This window comes from Carassius gibelio, chromosome A11 (genome assembly GCF_023724105.1).
Source record: "Carassius gibelio isolate Cgi1373 ecotype wild population from Czech Republic chromosome A11, carGib1.2-hapl.c, whole genome shotgun sequence".
NCBI lineage: Eukaryota > Metazoa > Chordata > Actinopteri > Cypriniformes > Cyprinidae > Carassius > Carassius gibelio.
In genome coordinates this window covers 25,782,805-25,798,179 of record NC_068381.1, presented here as the reverse complement: position 1 = coordinate 25,798,179, position 15,375 = coordinate 25,782,805, and the positions used below count along the sequence as shown (strand labels likewise).

General features: G+C 46.7%; 13 non-coding genes across 13 annotated transcripts; all 13 read left to right on the top strand.

The window, feature by feature from the left end:
- The first annotated feature begins 666 nt into the window (after nucleotides 1–666).
- Nucleotides 667–738, top strand: trnae-uuc (transfer RNA glutamic acid (anticodon UUC)). The gene has a single exon. It is a non-coding gene; the product is annotated as a tRNA-Glu (tRNA).
- A 203-nt stretch (nucleotides 739–941) lies between these two features.
- Nucleotides 942–1,029, top strand: trnay-gua (transfer RNA tyrosine (anticodon GUA)). The gene is given in 2 exon segments: nucleotides 942–978; nucleotides 994–1,029. It is a non-coding gene; the product is annotated as a tRNA-Tyr (tRNA).
- Nucleotides 1,030–2,869: 1,840 nt separating this feature from the next.
- trnay-gua (transfer RNA tyrosine (anticodon GUA)) lies at nucleotides 2,870–2,957 on the top strand. Its single transcript is given in 2 exon segments — nucleotides 2,870–2,906; nucleotides 2,922–2,957. It is a non-coding gene; the product is annotated as a tRNA-Tyr (tRNA).
- A 1,652-nt stretch (nucleotides 2,958–4,609) lies between these two features.
- Nucleotides 4,610–4,681, top strand: trnae-uuc (transfer RNA glutamic acid (anticodon UUC)). The gene has a single exon. It is a non-coding gene; the product is annotated as a tRNA-Glu (tRNA).
- Nucleotides 4,682–4,805: 124 nt separating this feature from the next.
- trnay-gua (transfer RNA tyrosine (anticodon GUA)) lies at nucleotides 4,806–4,893 on the top strand. Its single transcript is given in 2 exon segments — nucleotides 4,806–4,842; nucleotides 4,858–4,893. It is a non-coding gene; the product is annotated as a tRNA-Tyr (tRNA).
- A 1,838-nt stretch (nucleotides 4,894–6,731) lies between these two features.
- On the top strand, nucleotides 6,732–6,819 carry trnay-gua (transfer RNA tyrosine (anticodon GUA)). Its single transcript is given in 2 exon segments — nucleotides 6,732–6,768; nucleotides 6,784–6,819. It is a non-coding gene; the product is annotated as a tRNA-Tyr (tRNA).
- Nucleotides 6,820–7,166: 347 nt separating this feature from the next.
- On the top strand, nucleotides 7,167–7,239 carry trnar-acg (transfer RNA arginine (anticodon ACG)). Its single transcript has one exon. It is a non-coding gene; the product is annotated as a tRNA-Arg (tRNA).
- A 1,224-nt stretch (nucleotides 7,240–8,463) lies between these two features.
- trnae-uuc (transfer RNA glutamic acid (anticodon UUC)) lies at nucleotides 8,464–8,535 on the top strand. Its single transcript has one exon. It is a non-coding gene; the product is annotated as a tRNA-Glu (tRNA).
- Nucleotides 8,536–8,659: 124 nt separating this feature from the next.
- Nucleotides 8,660–8,747, top strand: trnay-gua (transfer RNA tyrosine (anticodon GUA)). Its single transcript is given in 2 exon segments — nucleotides 8,660–8,696; nucleotides 8,712–8,747. It is a non-coding gene; the product is annotated as a tRNA-Tyr (tRNA).
- A 2,376-nt stretch (nucleotides 8,748–11,123) lies between these two features.
- Nucleotides 11,124–11,196, top strand: trnah-aug (transfer RNA histidin (anticodon AUG)). The gene has a single exon. It is a non-coding gene; the product is annotated as a tRNA-His (tRNA).
- A 1,411-nt stretch (nucleotides 11,197–12,607) lies between these two features.
- On the top strand, nucleotides 12,608–12,695 carry trnay-gua (transfer RNA tyrosine (anticodon GUA)). Its single transcript is given in 2 exon segments — nucleotides 12,608–12,644; nucleotides 12,660–12,695. It is a non-coding gene; the product is annotated as a tRNA-Tyr (tRNA).
- Nucleotides 12,696–14,629: 1,934 nt separating this feature from the next.
- Nucleotides 14,630–14,717, top strand: trnay-gua (transfer RNA tyrosine (anticodon GUA)). The gene is given in 2 exon segments: nucleotides 14,630–14,666; nucleotides 14,682–14,717. It is a non-coding gene; the product is annotated as a tRNA-Tyr (tRNA).
- Nucleotides 14,718–15,064: 347 nt separating this feature from the next.
- Nucleotides 15,065–15,137, top strand: trnar-acg (transfer RNA arginine (anticodon ACG)). Its single transcript has one exon. It is a non-coding gene; the product is annotated as a tRNA-Arg (tRNA).
- Nucleotides 15,138–15,375: the final 238 nt, after the last annotated feature.

Genomic DNA, 15,375 nt, shown 5'->3' with positions numbered 1-15,375 from the left:
ATAAATTCAGCAATCACAGGATTCTGGCCAAAAAACTGAACCATGTGTGAGTCAACAAACATGTCCCTTGAATGCATGCAACACTATATATTTCAGTAAACCGTCCCTTCGGATGATTCTTGTATTGCCAAATTATTATCACATTGTTACAGTCACACACCAAAAGCAACAGGCCACTACAAAACCCTGCGCCCACACTGGCCACATTTATGGAAAGTGGCCCACAAGCTTGTGGCCAGTTAAAGCTGGCCAGTTCCCATATGGTCTAGCAGTTAGGATTCCTGGTTTTCTCGTACGCAGCCAGGGGTTGACTCCAGTTTTTCCTCTAGATAAAGGTTGCCGTGTGTGTTTTCAAATGGATGACACGAGTATTTTCACTTGGACAAGAGCTTAATTACCAGTTTGAGGAATCAATTCTGCAATCACAGGAATCTGCCCAAATACACTGAACCCCCGGGTTGAGTGAAAAAACAGATTCCCTGAATGCATACAACACTATATAATTCAGAAAACCGTCCTTTTGCATAATTCTTGTTTTGCCAAATTATTATCACATTGTTACAGTCACAGAACTAAAGCAACAGGCCACTACAAGGTCCTGCGCCCACGCTGACCACATGTATGGAAAGTGCGCCAGAAGCCCATGGCCAGTTTAAAGTGTCCAAATCCCATATGGTCTAGCGGTTAGGATTCCTGGTTTTCACCCAGGCGGCCCGGGTTCAACTCCCGGTATGGGAATGCATGCTCCTTTTTGCTTCCCTCCTCAAAAATCCAGCAAATCTTCCTGCACCAGAAGTGACTTTTTGGCCAGCAGTAAAGCTACAGAACCCTGATATGTCGAGGTTCTGATCCAGCAAATCTTCCTGCACCAGAAGTGACTTTTTGGCCAGCAGTAGAGCTACAGAACCCTGATATGTCGAGGTTCTGACTAGCCCTTAGCCCCTTCGATAGCTCAGCTGGTAGAGCGGAGGACTGTAGGTTGGATTGTTGGCCATCCTTAGGTCGCTGGTTCAACTCCGGCTCGAAGGAGGTGTTTTTTTCATGTTCCCACCAATGTTTTGGCTTGGAGCTGGCTTTCTCACAGCTGTCAGCAGAGCTTGAATTCGCAGTCCACAATTGGAAGGCAAAAGAGCTTTCCCTGACCGGGAATCGAACCCGGGCCGCGGCGGTGAGAGCGCCGAATCCTAACCACTAGACCACCAGGGAGGGATGGTGGGCTGGAGGGCTCGTGGGCTGCTGGGCTGGTGGGCTGGTGGGCTGGAGGGCTGGTAGTCTGTTCTCCTGATAACAAGGTGAGAATGAGCAGACATCAATGCTTGCCACCGTCACATCGAAAACCAACAAGTCTGTAACAATCGGGGGTCTTTACTTTTGGTGGGCCAGTTGCGCAATGGATAACGCGTCTGACTACGGATCAGAAGATTCTAGGTTCGACTCCTGGCTGGCTCGCTCTGTGCTTGTTTTTCTCCGGCTTATTTTGTTGTTGTGTTTTTTTTCTCCAAAGTCCAAAAGAAAAGGCAACTCTCTAGGCATTCTTCTATTTTTTCCAAAAGAAGGCACATTCTGCACACCCATTCCGATGTCTAGGGGAGACGCGGACATGCTTTGGTATTGCCATTCGTCTCACAAAATGCAGGCTGGTGGGCCAGTTGATTCTAGAAAGAACAATTTCATCGCTACTCTGTAACCGCTTTACTACTTTGAAGGGTGCAATGCCATGTGGTTTTGATGTCACAGGCTTGCCATTTTGAAGCCTTATCACTAATTGCCACCTGGACATTGAGAGTAATTTGTAATCTGCATTAAACTGAACGAGCGAATAATCAGCAATTTTGCGGATTAAAAATTGGTCTCACTTTCATTATTAACCTCACAACATGTCAGTTTTGTACCTTGACAGACCGACGATAGGCAGTTTTTCCTCTAGATAACGGTTGCCATGTGTGTTTTCAGATGCATGACACAAGTATTTTCACCCGGACAAGACCTTAATTACCAGTTCGAGGTATAAATTCAGCAATCACAGGATTCTGGCCAAAAAACTGAACCATGTGTGAGTCAACAAACATGTCCCTTGAATGCATGCAACACTATATATTTCAGTAAACCGTCCCTTCGGATGATTCTTGTATTGCCAAATTATTATCACATTGTTACAGTCACACACCAAAAGCAACAGGCCACTACAAAACCCTGCGCCCACACTGGCCACATTTATGGAAAGTGGCCCACAAGCTTGTGGCCAGTTAAAGCTGGCCAGTTCCCATATGGTCTAGCAGTTAGGATTCCTGGTTTTCTCGTACGCAGCCAGGGGTTGACTCCAGTTTTTCCTCTAGATAAAGGTTGCCGTGTGTGTTTTCAAATGGATGACACGAGTATTTTCACTTGGACAAGAGCTTAATTACCAGTTTGAGGAATCAATTCTGCAATCACAGGAATCTGCCCAAATACACTGAACCCCCGGGTTGAGTGAAAAAACAGATTCCCTGAATGCATACAACACTATATAATTCAGAAAACCGTCCATTTGGATAATTCTTGTTTTGCCAAATTATTATCACATTGTTACAGTCACAGAACTAAAGCAACAGGCCACTACAAGGTCCTGCGCCCACGCTGACCACATGTATGGAAAGTGCGCCAGAAGCCCATGGCCAGTTTAAAGTGTCCAGATCCCATATGGTCTAGCGTTTAGGATTCCTGGTTTTCACCCAGGCGGCCCGGGTTCAACTCCCGGTATGGGAATGCATGCTCCTTTTTGCTTCCCTCCTCAAAAATCCAGCAAATCTTTCTGCACCAGAAGTGACTTTTTGGCCAGCAGTAGAGCTACAGAACCCTGATATGTCGAGGTTCTGACTAGCCCTTAGCCCCTTCGATAGCTCAGCTGGTAGAGCGGAGGACTGTAGGTTGGAGTGTTGGCCATCCTTAGGTCGCTGGTTCAACTCCGGCTCGAAGGAGGTGTTTTTTTCATGTTCCCACCAATGTTTTGGCTTGGAGCTGGCTTTCTCACAGCTGTCAGCAGAGCTTGAATTCGCAGTCCACAATTGGAAGGCAAAAGAGCTTTCCCTGACCGGGAATCGAACCCGGGCCGCGGCGGTGAGAGCGCCGAATCCTAACCACTAGACCACCAGGGAGGGATGGTGGGCTGGAGGGCTCGTGGGCTGCTGGGCTGGTGGGCTGGAGGGCTGGAGGGCTGGAGGGCTGGTAGTCTGTTCTCCTGATAACAAGGTGAGAATGAGCAGACATCAATGCTTGCCACCGTCACATCGAAAACCAACAAGTCTGTAACAATCGGGGGTCTTTACTTTTGGTGGGCCAGTTGCGCAATGGATAACGCGTCTGACTACGGATCAGAAGATTCTAGGTTCGACTCCTGGCTGGCTCGCTCTGTGCTTGTTTTTCTCCGGCTTATTTTGTTGTTGTGTTTTTTTTCTCCAAAGTCCAAAAGAAAAGGCAACTCTCTAGGCATTCTTCTATTTTTTCCAAAAAAAGGCACATTCTGCACACCCATTCCGATGTCTAGGGGAGACGCGGACATGCTTTGGTATTGCCATTCGTCTCACAAAATGCAGGCTGGTGGGCCAGTTGATTCTAGAATGAACAATTTCATCGCTACTCTGTAACCGCTTTACTACTTTGAAGGGTGCAATGCCATGTGGTTTTGATGTCACAGGCTTGCCATTTTGAAGCCTTATCACTAATTGCCACCTGGACATTGAGAGTAATTTGTAATCTGCATTAAACTGAACGAGCGAATAATCAGCAATTTTGCGGATTAAAAATTGGTCTCACTTTCATTATTAACCTCACAACATGTCAGTTTTGTACCTTGACAGACCGACGATAGGCAGTTTTTCCTCTAGATAACGGTTGCCATGTGTGTTTTCAGATGCATGACACAAGTATTTTCACCCGGACAAGACCTTAATTACCAGTTCGAGGTATAAATTCAGCAATCACAGGATTCTGGCCAAAAAACTGAACCATGTGTGAGTCAACAAACATGTCCCTTGAATGCATGCAACACTATATATTTCAGTAAACCGTCCCTTCGGATGATTCTTGTATTGCCAAATTATTATCACATTGTTACAGTCACACACCAAAAGCAACAGGCCACTACAAAACCCTGCGCCCACACTGGCCACATTTATGGAAAGTGGCCCACAAGCTTGTGGCCAGTTAAAGCTGGCCAGTTCCCATATGGTCTAGCAGTTAGGATTCCTGGTTTTCTCGTACGCAGCCAGGGGTTGACTCCAGTTTTTCCTCTAGATAAAGGTTGCCGTGTGTGTTTTCAAATGGATGACACGAGTATTTTCACTTGGACAAGAGCTTAATTACCAGTTTGAGGAATCAATTCTGCAATCACAGGAATCTGCCCAAATACACTGAACCCCCGGGTTGAGTGAAAAAACAGATTCCCTGAATGCATACAACACTATATAATTCAGAAAACCTTCCATTTGGATAATTCTTGTTTTGCCAAATTATTATCACATTGTTACAGTCACAGAACTAAAGCAACAGGCCACTACAAGGTCCTGCGCCCACGCTGACCACATGTATGGAAAGTGCGCCAGAAGCCCATGGCCAGTTTAAAGTGTCCAGATCCCATATGGTCTAGCGGTTAGGATTCCTGGTTTTCACCCAGGCGGCCCGGGTTCAACTCCCGGTATGGGAATGCATGCTCCTTTTTGCTTCCCTCCTCAAAAATCCAGCAAATCTTTCTGCACCAGAAGTGACTTTTTGGCCAGCAGTAGAGCTACAGAACCCTGATATGTCGAGGTTCTGACTAGCCCTTAGCCCCTTCGATAGCTCAGCTGGTAGAGCGGAGGACTGTAGGTTGGAGTGTTGGCCATCCTTAGGTCGCTGGTTCAACTCCGGCTCGAAGGAGTTGTTTTTTTCATGTTCCCACCAATGTTTTGGCTTGGAGCTGGCTTTCTCACAGCTGTCAGCAGAGCTTGAATTCGCAGTCCACAATTGGAAGGCAAAAGAGCTTTCCCTGACCGGGAATCGAACCCGGGCCGCGGCGGTGAGAGCGCCGAATCCTAACCACTAGACCACCAGGGAGGGGTGGTGGGCTGGAGAGCTCGTGGGCTGCTGGGCTGGTGGGCTGGAGGGCTGGAGGGCTGGAGGGCTGGTAGTCTGTTCTCCTGATAACAAGGTGAGAATGAGCAGACATCAATGCTTGCCACCGTCACATCGAAAACCAACAAGTCTGTAACAATCGGGGGTCTTTACTTTTGGTGGGCCAGTTGCGCAATGGATAACGCGTCTGACTACGGATCAGAAGATTCTAGGTTCGACTCCTGGCTGGCTCGCTCTGTGCTTGTTTTTCTCCGGCTTATTTTGTTGTTGTGTTTTTTTTCTCCAAAGTCCAAAAGAAAAGGCAACTCTCTAGGCATTCTTCTATTTTTTCCAAAAAAAGGCACATTCTGCACACCCATTCCGATGTCTAGGGGAGACGCGGACATGCTTTGGTATTGCCATTCGTCTCACAAAATGCAGGCTGGTGGGCCAGTTGATTCTAGAATGAACAATTTCATCGCTACTCTGTAACCGCTTTACTACTTTGAAGGGTACAATGCCATGTGGTTTTGATGTCACAGGCTTGCCATTTTGAAGCCTTATCACTAATTGACACCTGGACATTGAGAATAATTTGTAATCTGCATTAAACTGAACGAGCGAATAATCAGCATATTAAAAATTGGTCTCACTTTCATTATTAACCTCACAACATGTCAGTTTTGTACCTTGACAGACCGACGATAGGCAGTTTTTCCTCTAGATAACGGTTGCCATGTGTGTTTTCAGATGCATGACACAAGTATTTTCAACTGGACAAGACCTTAATTACCAGTTCGAGGTATAAATTCAGCAATCACAGGATTCTGGCCAAAAAACTGAACCATGTGTGAGTCAACAAACATGTCCCTTGAATGCATGCAACACTATATATTTCAGTAAACCGTCCCTTCGGATGATTCTTGTATTGCCAAATTATTATCACATTGTTACAGTCACACACCAAAAGCAACAGGCCACTACAAAACCCTGCACCCACACTGGCCACATTTATGGAAAGTGGCCCACAAGCTTGTGGCCAGTTAAAGCTGGCCAGTTCCCATATGGTCTAGCAGTTAGGATTCCTGGTTTTCTCGTACGCAGCCAGGGGTTGACTCCAGTTTTTCCTCTAGATAAAGGTTGCCGTGTGTGTTTTCAAATGGATGACACGAGTATTTTCACTTGGACAAGAGCTTAATTACCAGTTTGAGGAATCAATTCTGCAATCACAGGAATCTGCCCAAATACACTGAACCCCCGGGTTGAGTGAAAAAACAGATTCCCTGAATGCATACAACACTATAATTCAGAAAACCGTCCTTTTGGATAATTCTTGTTTTGCCAAATTATTATCACATTGTTACAGTCACAGAACTAAAGCAACAGGCCACTACAAGGTCCTGCGCCCACGCTGACCACATGTATGGAAAGTGCGCCAGAAGCCCATGGCCAGTTTAAAGTGTCCAAATCCCATATGGTCTAGCTGTTAGGATTCCTGGTTTTCACCCAGGCGGCCCGGGTTCAACTCCCGGTATGGGAATGCATGCTCCTTTTTGCTTCCCTCCTCAAAAATCCAGCAAATCTTCCTGCACCAGAAGTGACTTTTTGGCCAGCAGTAGAGCTACAGAACCCTGATATGTCGAGGTTCTGACTAGCCCTTAGCCCCTTCGATAGCTCAGCTGGTAGAGCGGAGGACTGTAGGTTGGATTGTTGGCCATCCTTAGGTCGCTGGTTCAACTCCGGCTCGAAGGAGGTGTTTTTTTCATGTTCCCACCAATGTTTTGGCTTGGAGCTGGCTTTCTCACAGCTGTCAGCAGAGCTTGAATTCGCAGTCCACAATTGGAAGGCAAAAGAGCTTTCCCTGACCGGGAATCGAACCCGGGCCGCGGCGGTGAGAGCGCCGAATCCTAACCACTAGACCACCAGGGAGGGATGGTGGGCTGGAGGGCTCGTGGGCTGCTGGGCTGGTGGGCTGGTGGGCTGGAGGGCTGGTAGTCTGTTCTCCTGATAACAAGGTGAGAATGAGCAGACATCAATGCTTGCCACCGTCACATCGAAAACCAACAAGTCTGTAACAACCGGTGGTCTTTACTATTGGTGGGCCAGTGGCGCAATGGATAACGCGTCTGACTACGGATCAGAAGATTCTAGGTTCGACTCCTGGCTGGCTCGCTCTGTGCTTGTTTTTCTCCGGCTTATTTTGTTGTTGTGTTTTTTTTCTCCAAAGTCCAAAAGAAAAGGCAACTCTCTAGGCATTCTTCTATTTTTTCCAAAAAAAGGCACATTCTGCACACCCATTCCGATGTCTAGGGGAGACACGGACATGCTTTGGTATTGCCACTCGTCTCACAAAATGCAGGCTGGTGGGCCAGTTGATTCTAGAAAGAACAATTTCAACGCTACTCTGTAACCGCTTTACTACTTTGAAGGGTGCAATGCCATGTGGTTTTGATGTCACAGGCTTGCCATTTTGAAGCCTTATCACTAATTGCCACCTGGACATTGAGAATAATTTGTAATCTGCATTAAACTGAACGAGCGAATAATCAGCAATTTTGCGGATTAAAAATTGGTCTCACTTTCATTATTAACCTCACAACATGTCAGTTTTGTACCTTGACAGACCGACGATAGGCAGTTTTTCCTCTAGATAACGGTTGCCATGTGTGTTTTCAGATGCATGACACAAGTATTTTCACCTGGACAAGACCTTAATTACCAGTTCGAGGTATAAATTCAGCAATCACAGGATTCTGGCCAAAAAACTGAACCATGTGTGAGTCAACAAACATGTCCCTTGAATGCATGCAACACTATATATTTCAGTAAACCGTCCCTTCGGATGATTCTTGTATTGCCAAATTATTATCACATTGTTACAGTCACACACCAAAAGCAACAGGCCACTACAAAACCCTGCGCCCACACTGGCCACATTTATGGAAAGTGGCCCACAAGCTTGTGGCCAGTTAAAGCTGGCCAGTTCCCATATGGTCTAGCAGTTAGGATTCCTGGTTTTCTCGTACGCAGCCAGGGGTTGACTCCAGTTTTTCCTCTAGATAAAGGTTGCCGTGTGTGTTTTCAAATGGATGACACGAGTATTTTCACTTGGACAAGAGCTTAATTACCAGTTTGAGGAATCAATTCTGCAATCACAGGAATCTGCCCAAATACACTGAACCCCCGGGTTGAGTGAAAAAACAGATTCCCTGAATGCATACAACACTATATAATTCAGAAAACCGTCCTTTTGGATAATTCTTGTTTTGCCAAATTATTATCATATTGTTACAGTCACAGAACTAAAGCAACAGGCCACTACAAGGTCCTGCGCCCACGCTGACCACATGTATGGAAAGTGCCCCAGAAGCCCATGGCCAGTTTAAAGTGTCCAGATCCCATATGGTCTAGCGGTTAGGATTCCTGGTTTTCACCCAGGCGGCCCGGGTTCAACTCCCGGTATGGGAATGCATGCTCCTTTTTGCTTCCCTCCTCAAAAATCCAGCAAATCTTCCTGCACCAGAAGTGACTTTTTGGCCAGCAGTAGAGCTACAGAACCCTGATATGTCGAGGTTCTGACTAGCCCTTAGCCCCTTCGATAGCTCAGCTGGTAGAGCGGAGGACTGTAGGTTGGAGTGTTGGCCATCCTTAGGTCGCTGGTTCAACTCCGGCTCGAAGGAGGTGTTTTTTTCATGTTCCCACCAATGTTTTGGCTTGGAGCTGGCTTTCTCACAGCTGTCAGCAGAGCTTGAATTCGCAGTCCACAATTGGAAGGCAAAAGAGCTTTCCCTGACCGGGAATCGAACCCGGGCCGCGGCGGTGAGAGCGCCGAATCCTAACCACTAGACCACCAGGGAGGGATGGTGGGCTGGAGGGCTGGAGGGCTGGAGGGCTGGTAGTCTGTTCTCCTGATAACAAGGTGAGAATGAGCAGACATCAATGCTTGCCACCGTCACATCGAAAACCAACAAGTCTGTAACAATCGGGGGTCTTTACTTTTGGTGGGCCAGTGGCGCAATGGATAACGCATCTGACTACGGATCAGAAGATTCTAGGTTCGACTCCTGGCTGGCTCGCTCTGTGCATGTTTTTCTCCGGCTTATTTTGTTGTTGTGTTTTTTTTCTCCAAAGTCCAAAAGAAAAGGCAACTCTCTAGGCATTCTTCTATTTTTTCCAAAAAAAGGCACATTCTGCACACCCATTCCGATGTCTAGGGGAGACACGGACATGCTTTGGTATTGCCATTCGTCTCACAAAATGCAGGCTGGTGGGCCAGTTGATTCTAGAATGAACAATTTCATCGCTACTCTGTAACCGCTTTACTACTTTGAAGGGTGCAATGCCATGTGGTTTTGATGTCACAGGCTTGCCATTTTGAAGCCTTATCACTAATTGCCACCTGGACATTGAGAATAATTTGTAATCTGCATTAAACTGAACGAGCGAATAATCAGCATATTAAAAATTGGTCTCACTTTCATTATTAACCTCACAACATGTCAGTTTTGTACCTTGACAGACCGACGATAGGCAGTTTTTCCTCTAGATAACGGTTGCCATGTGTGTTTTCAGATGCATGACACAAGTATTTTCACCTGGACAATACCTTAATTACCAGTTCGAGGTATAAATTCAGCAATCACAGGATTCTGGCCAAAAAACTGAACCATGTGTGAGTCAACAAACATGTCCCTTGAATGCATGCAACACTATATATTTCAGTAAACCGTCCCTTCGGATGATTCTTGTATTGCCAAATTATTATCACATTGTTACAGTCACACACCAAAAGCAACAGGCCACTACAAAACCCTGCGCCCACACTGGCCACATTTATGGAAAGTGGCCCACAAGCTTGTGGCCAGTTAAAGCTGGCCAGTTCCCATATGGTCTAGCAGTTAGGATTCCTGGTTTTCTCGTACGCAGCCAGGGGTTGACTCCAGTTTTTCCTCTAGATAAAGGTTGCCGTGTGTGTTTTCAAATGGATGACACGAGTATTTTCACTTGGACAAGAGCTTAATTACCAGTTTGAGGAATCAATTCTGCAATCACAGGAATCTGCCCAAATACACTGAACCCCCGGGTTGAGTGAAAAAACAGATTCCCTGAATGCATACAACACTATATAATTCAGAAAACCGTCCTTTTGCATAATTCTTGTTTTGCCAAATTATTATCACATTGTTACAGTCACAGAACTAAAGCAACAGGCCACTACAAGGTCCTGCGCCCACGCTGACCACATGTATGGAAAGTGCGCCAGAAGCCCATGGCCAGTTTAAAGTGTTCAAATCCCATATGGTCTAGCGGTTAGGATTCCTGGTTTTCACCCAGGCAGCCCGGGTTCAACTCCCGGTATGGGAATGCATGCTCCTTTTTGCTTCCCTCCTCAAAAATCCAGCAAATCTTCCTGCACCAGAAGTGACTTTTTGGCCAGCAGTAGAGCTACAGAACCCTGATATATTGAGGTTCTGATCCAGCAAATCTTCCTGCACCAGAAGTGACTTTTTGGCCAGCAGTAGAGCTACAGAACCCTGATATGTCGAGGTTCTGACTAGCCCTTAGCCCCTTCGATAGCTCAGCTGGTAGAGCGGAGGACTGTAGGTTGGAGTGTTGGCCATCCTTAGGTCGCTGGTTCAACTCCGGCTGTAGAGGTGTTTTTTTCATGTTCCCACCAATGTTTTGGCTTGGAGATGGCTTTCTCACAGCTGTCAGCAGAGCTTGAATTCGCAGTCCACAATTGGAAGGCAAAAGAGCTTTCCCTGAACGGGAATCGAACCCGGGCCGCGGCGGTGAGAGCGCCGAATCCTAACCACTAGACCACCAGGGAGGGATGGTGGGCTGGAGGGCTCGTGGGCTGGAGGGCTCGTGGGCTGGTGGGCAGGAGGGCTGGAGGGCTCGTGGCCTGGTGGGCTGGAGGGCTGGTGGGCTGGTGGGCTGGAGGGCTGGTAGTCTGTTCTCCTGATAACAAGGTGAGAATGAGCAGACATCAATGCTTGCCACCGTCACATCGAAAACCAACAAGTCTGTAACAATCGGGGCTCTTTACTATTGGTGGGCCAGTGGCGCAATGGATAACGCGTCTGACTATGGATCAGAAGATTCTAGGTTCGACTCCTGGCTGGCTCGCTCTGTGCTTGTTTTTCTCCGGCTTATTTTGTTGTTGTGTTTTTTTTCTCCAAAGTCCAAAAGAAAAGGCAACTCTCTAGGCATTCTTCTATTTTTTCCAAAAAAGGCACATTCTGCACACCCATTCCGATGTCTAGGGGAGACACGGACATGCTTTGGTATTGCCATTCGTCTCACAAAATGCAGGCTGGTGGGCCAGTTGATTCTAGAAAGAACAATTTCATCGCTACTCTGTAACCGCTTTACTACTTTGAAGGGTGCAATGCCATGTGGTTTTGATGTCACAGGCTTGCCATTTTGAAGCCTTATCACTAATTGCCACCTGGACATTGAGAATAATTTGTAATCTGCATTAAACTGAACGAGCGAATAATCAGCATATTAAAAATTGGTCTCACTTTCATTATTAACCTCACAACATGTCAGTTTTGAACCTTGACAGACCGACAATAGGCAGTTTTTCCTCTAGATAACGGTTGCCATGTGTGTTTTCAGATGCATGACAAAAGTATTTTCACCTGGACAAGACCTTAATTACCAGTTCGAGGTATAAATTCAGCAATCACAGGATTCTGGCCAAAAAACTGAACCATGTGTGAGTCAACAAACATGTCCCTTGAATGCATGCAACACTATATATTTCAGTAAACCGTCCCTTCGGATGATTCTTGTATTGCCAAATTATTATCACATTGTTACAGTCACACACCAAAAGCAACAGGCCACTACAAAACCCTGCGCCCACACTGGCCACATTTATGGAAAGTGGCCCACAAGCTTGTGGCCAGTTAAAGCTGGCCAGTTCCCATATGGTCTAGCAGTTAGGATTCCTGGTTTTCTCGTACGCAGCCAGGGGTTGACTCCAGTTTTTCCTCTAGATAAAGGTTGCTGTGTGTGTTTTCAAATGTATGACACGAGTATTTTCACTTGGACAAGAGCTTAATTACCAGTTTGAGGAATCAATTCTGCAATCACAGGAATCTGCCCAAATACACTGAACCCCCGGGTTGAGTGAAAAAACAGATTCCCTGAATGCATACAACACTATATAATTCAGAAAACCGTCCTTTTGGATAATTCTTGTTTTGCCAAATTATTATCACATTGTTACAGTCACAGAACTAAAGCAACAGGCCACTACAAGGTCCTGCGCCCACGCTGACCACATGTATGGAAAGTGCGCCAGAAGCCCATGGCCAGTTTAAAGTGTCCAGATCCCATATGGTCTAGCGGTTAGGATTCCTGGTTTTCACCCAGGCGGCCTGGGTTCAACTCCCGGTATGGGAATGCATGCTCCTTTTTGCTTCCCTCCTCAAAAATCCAGCAAATCTTCCTGCACCAGAAGTGACTTTTTGGCCAGCAGTAGAGCTACAGAACCCTGATATGTCGAGGTTCTGACTAGCCCTTAGCCCCTTCGATAGCTCAGCTGGTAGAGCGGAGGACTGTAGGTTGGAGTGTTGGTCATCCTTAGGTCGCTGGTTCAACTCCAGCTCGAAGGAGGTGTTTTTTTCATGTTCCCACCAATGTTTTGGCTTGGAGCTGGCTTTCTCACAGCTGTCAGCAGAGCTTGAATTCGCAGTCCACAATTGGAAGGCAAAAGAGCTTTCCCTGACCTGGAATCGAACACGGGCCGCGGCGGTGAGAGCGCCGAATCCTAACCACTAGACCACCAGGGAGGGATGGTGGGCTGGAGGGCTCGTGGGCTGCTGGGCTGGTGGGCTGGAGGGCTGGAGGGCTGGAGGGCTGGAGGGCTGGAGGGCTGGTAGTCTGTTCTCCTGATAACAAGGTGAGAATGAGCAGACATCAATGCTTGCCACCGTCACATCGAAAACCAACAAGTCTGTAACAATCGGGGGTCTTTACTTTTGGTGGGCCAGTGGCGCAATGGATAACGCATCTGACTACGGATCAGAAGATTCTAGGTTCGACTCCTGGCTGGCTCGCTCTGTGCATGTTTTTCTCCGGCTTATTTTGTTGTTGTGTTTTTTTTCTCCAAAGTCCAAAAGAAAAGGCAACTCTCTAGGCATTCTTCTATTTTTTCCAAAAAAGGCACATTCTGCACACCCATTCCGATGTCTAGGGGAGACACGGACATGCTTTGGTATTGCCATTCGTCTCACAAAATGCAGGCTGGTGGGCCAGTTGATTCTAGAATGAACAATTTCATCGCTACTCTGTAACCGCTTTACTACTTTGAAGGGTGCAATGCCATGTGGTTTTGATGTCACAGGCTTGCCATTTTGAAGCCTTATCACTAATTGCCACCTGGACATTGAGAATAATTTGTAATCTGCATTAAACTGAACGAGCGAATAATCAGCATATTAAAAATTGGTCTCACTTTCATTATTAACCTCACAACATGTCAGTTTTGTACCTTGACAGACCGACGATAGGCAGTTTTTCCTCTAGATAACGGTTGCCATGTGTGTTTTCAGATGCATGACACAAGTATTTTCACCTGGACAATACCTTAATTACCAGTTCGAGGTATAAATTCAGCAATCACAGGATTCTGGCCAAAAAACTGAACCATGTGTGAGTCAACAAACATGTCCCTTGAATGCATGCAACACTATATATTTCAGTAAACCGTCCCTTCGGATGATTCTTGTATTGCCAAATTATTATCACATTGTTACAGTCACACACCAAAAGCAACAGGCCACTACAAAACCCTGCGCCCACACTGGCCACATTTATGGAAAGTGGCCCACAAGCTTGTGGCCAGTTAAAGCTGGCCAGTTCCCATATGGTCTAGCAGTTAGGATTCCTGGTTTTCTCGTACGCAGCCAGGGGTTGACTCCAGTTTTTCCTCTAGATAAAGGTTGCCGTGTGTGTTTTCAAATGGATGACACGAGTATTTTCACTTGGACAAGAGCTTAATTACCAGTTTGAGGAATCAATTCTGCAATCACAGGAATCTGCCCAAATACACTGAACCCCCGGGTTGAGTGAAAAAACAGATTCCCTGAATGCATACAACACTATATAATTCAGAAAACCGTCCTTTTGCATAATTCTTGTTTTGCCAAATTATTATCACATTGTTACAGTCACAGAACTAAAGCAACAGGCCACTACAAGGTCCTGCGCCCACGCTGACCACATGTATGGAAAGTGCGCCAGAAGCCCATGGCCAGTTTAAAGTGTCCAAATCCCATATGGTCTAGCGGTTAGGATTCCTGGTTTTCACCCAGGCAGCCCGGGTTCAACTCCCGGTATGGGAATGCATGCTCCTTTTTGCTTCCCTCCTCAAAAATCCAGCAAATCTTCCTGCACCAGAAGTGACTTTTTGGCCAGCAGTAGAGCTACAGAACCCTGATATATTGAGGTTCTGATCCAGCAAATCTTCCTGCACCAGAAGTGACTTTTTGGCCAGCAGTAGAGCTACAGAACCCTGATATGTCGAGGTTCTGACTAGCCCTTAGCCCCTTCGATAGCTCAGCTGGTAGAGCGGAGGACTGTAGGTTGGATTGTTGGCCATCCTTAGGTCGCTGGTTCAACTCCGGCTCGAAGGAGGTGTTTTTTTCATGTTCCCACCAATGTTTTGGCTTGGAGCTGGCTTTCTCACAGCTGTCAGCAGAGCTTGAATTCGCAGTCCACAATTGGAAGGCAAAAGAGCTTTCCCTGACCGGGAATCGAACCCGGGCCGCGGCGGTGAGAGCGCCGAATCCTAACCACTAGACCACCAGGGAGGGATGGTGGGCTGGAGGGCTCGTGGGCTGCTGGGCTGGTGGGCTGGTGGGCTGGAGGGCTGGTAGTCTGTTCTCCTGATAACAAGGTGAGAATGAGCAGACATCAATGCTTGCCACCGTCACATCGAAAACCAACAAGTCTGTAACAACCGGTGGTCTTTACTATTGGTGGGCCAGTGGCGCAATGGATAACGCGTCTGACTACGGATCAGAAGATTCTAGGTTCGACTCCTGGCTGGCTCGCTCTGTGCTTGTTTTTCTCCGGCTTATTTTGTTGTTGTGTTTTTTTTCTCCAAAGTCCAAAAGAAAAGGCAACTCTCTAGGCATTCTTCTATTTTTTCCAAAAAAAGGCACATTCTGCACACCCATTCCGATGTCTAGGGGAGACACGGACATGCTTTGGTATTGCCACTCGTCTCACAAAATGCAGGCTGGTGGGCCAGTTGATTCTAGAAAGAACAATTTCAACGCTACTCTGTAA